Source organism: Malania oleifera, chromosome 12, assembly GCF_029873635.1.
Source record: "Malania oleifera isolate guangnan ecotype guangnan chromosome 12, ASM2987363v1, whole genome shotgun sequence".
NCBI lineage: Eukaryota > Viridiplantae > Streptophyta > Magnoliopsida > Santalales > Ximeniaceae > Malania > Malania oleifera.
The window spans coordinates 25941834-25945279 of NC_080428.1; positions in this window are offsets into that span (position 1 = coordinate 25941834).

A 3446-nucleotide genomic window follows, 5' to 3' on the forward strand; every position below is an offset into this window, starting at 1 on the left:
CCATGATTGCCTGCCTTTCAGTTTTTATAGGTTGTTTGGTACTGAGGAATGGATGGAAATTGATCTTTATATTTTTTACATTTATGCTATGCGGCTGTTTTATTCCATTCTAGCGTATCAATCATTGCATTACAGTTTTATTTAGTCAACTTACGAAAAATATAAACAAACTACGGAATTTATTTCTACAGACTTTGGACACAATGAAACTTCCATTGTTGCTGCATCTATTCCTTTGGAGCATATAAAATATCAAAGGATTGTTAAAACCAAAGATTGTTATTGCATGTGGTATGACCGTCTTTAATCACAGCGAATGCTAACAAGTCACTTAAGTACATATGCATTTCCATGAGGATCTATTTGTCTCTAAGAAATAGAAAATAAAAAAAAAGTTAAGAAGAGTTGACCATGTCATTAAAGTGAATGTAGGACTCTTCTCCCCATGTGTTTATGAAATAGAGGAAACTTGAAAATAGGAAGTTGGAAAGCTCTCTCGATTTTATGCCTCAAAAGACATTTGTTGGTTCGTAATGACACCCCAAATGGGGGGGGGGGGGGGGGGGGGAGTGAATTGGGCGAAAAAATTGCCTTTTTTGTAAATACTATTCAGCTAAAGTAAAAACTTCAAAACGATGACAAGTTTATTATGCAGGCATTCTAATAAATTACAGTGAACAAGATATTAAAACAATCAAATCACAAGCAAGAGAAGTATAAACAAATTTATGCAAGCATTCACTCCTCTAGTAAATTTGTTAGAGATTTTTCATGAAGTTCAAATATTTTAAATAACTTTATAGAACTCTCTCTCTCTCTCTCTCTCTCTCTCTCTCTCTCCTACCTTGTTAAAATTAGTGCAACTTGCCTTTTACCTCCTTAGGTAAATTAGCGTTATAAAAATGTAAAGAAGCCTTTGATCGTTGGATTCTTTTCTAACTCATTATAGAAAATGAAGTCCTTGTAGTGCGTGAAAATATTAGAATATGATTTGCATAGGGTATGTATGTTTTATATGCTTTTTTAGCAAGCGTAACTTTGTATTTATAGATAAAGAACCATCTTTCTTCAACACCTAGCTTGCGCTTGATTAATGCTCAACGAACATAAAAAATTAGAAAAAAAATCATCACGCGATCTGTCTACGAGAATACTAATTTTCCAAGATGATCTTGAGTTCCAAGAATTAAATAAGTAGAACATTCAATTGAGAAGTATTCAACTTAATTTTAAATATAACATATTGGTTACCAAAACTTAAAACAACATAGAGGATTTAATCCTTGAGATAATCATGATTAAGTATGATCATTCTTCTAACAATTTCTTAAATTAATAAAAAATAACCAAGACGAAAGTTATTCAATCATATTATAAATTCGTTCAGATCATAAGTCTTCTTATATTCCTTCTTATGAAGCTTATTATAATGTTTCTTATGAAGTTTTTCATATTGCTTCTCATGAAGATCTCATACTACTTATGAAGCTTTTTCAAATGACTTCTCACAAATCTCCTACCTTTTAAAGTATTTTATTAAAGCACATAGTACTTGTTTTTATGAATCATCAAATTCTAATTCTAACATTTTTCCTTTTTGATGATGAAAAAACTAGTTAAGTAGTATGCCCCCCTCCCAATTCATACAAATATTTTTCAATAATGTTCTCCTTACTATATGCATGGTATTTAAAAGGAATATCTTAGAATGCCACCATAATTCTAAAGCAAATCGATATAATAACCATTAAAACAAGGACCTTAATTCAATCCAAAACATGAATGTAATATAAAAAAAATACAAAACTGTTCAAATTATGATCAAGAATATCTCTTAGCTGTCCTTTACATATTTCTTTCTCGCTCTCTCTCGGCTACTTTGCCAAAATTAGTTGTTGACTTTTTGAGTCCGATCCCTATTTTTGATAATGACAAAGCACAAGTCACTTATGTGTGTATTCAGTGCTTAAGCAGGTTTATATTTTTACACACACATAAGGGGTGGCATAATGAAAGTCAGAAGGGACTTAAAGATTATATCGTCTAGTGGATTCCATAAAAGTAAAAGAAGAGGAAGAAGAAGACATTTATCATTTGATTTGTATTTGCATTTATTTTTGGGTTTGTAATAATGCATTGCATGCATGATGTGAATGATAGTTCAAACAAAGACCATAAACTGACCCTAGGGAGCCAACTTTTTCATGGAAAACCCTTTACATTATTTGTTAAAACACTTAAGGTTTTTAAATGATCTTAAGGCCAAAAGGAGGACAAAACCTAAGTTTTAACTAGGCTCGGTCGACCGACCTCCTTATATGCAAAATGCCTCGGTCGACCGTCCTTGCCAGGTGGCTGTTTTTGTGAAGCCTCAGCCGACTGGTCTTTTAAACAAGAAAACATCTCGCTTGCTCAACCGTGACTTTGGCTTGTTTTTTAAAACTCGGTCAATCGATTCTTATGCCTTAAAAGAGGCTTAGCTGACCGGCTTTGTCCTTTCGGCAAACCGGCCTTAAGCCCGAGCCACCGAACCTACAAAAGCTCGAAAAATCGCCTTGGCTAGTCGACCGGTCATCTCCCACGGCCAACCAAACCCCAAAATAAATTTCAAATCTCTTTTTGTGTTCGGCCGACCGATGGTATCCCTTAGCCGACCAAACCTCTTGGGTTTCGGCTATTTTTTAAGTGCTAATCATGTTTGAATTCTAATTAAATATTTTTAAAATTCCCACTGTGTCCCTAATGGTCAAAATTTTCAAGAATTCTATATATATACCCCATCATAACTCCTAATTAGCAACTTGATTAGCCCAAAAATTCTCTCAAAATTTTTATATCTCATTTTTATACTTTCAAGCAAGATTTTCATTCTCTCTTTGTTATTCCTTTGAAAAATTGTTTTAAAGAGAGTTTTTGATTATTCTTTTACTCATTTTCACTAGCAAAGATTATTGCATTTGAGGGTTGTTGAGAGAAATATTTGTATTAGGCATTTGTTTTACAAAGATCAAAGCTCTTCCATCTTTATTTTGCAAAAAATATATTTTGAAGAGCAAATGCTCCATTTTCTCCTTTTTCTTCTTTGAAAATATTTTTGGAGAAAATTTCTCTTTGAGTTCACTTAAAAGCCTTGAGCATATATTAAACCATATATATTGATTCAAAGACTTTTCTATTTGAAAATTAATCAAGCTAGCTTTGAGTGTGACAACCCGAATTAAAATGGAAACAGTAACAGAAAGAAGAAGCTGACTTCGTCGATGACATTGCACTTTGGAAGGAATAACTGAGGGTGAATCATCAGGGCTTCGTCGATGAATACAGGGGATTCGTTGACGAGGGCTTAAGAGAATTCGTCGACGAAGACTAAATTTTGTCGACGAAGAAATATCGAGAGAGTTTTGAGCCGACTGAATTTCGTCGACGAGGACTGAATTTCGTTGACG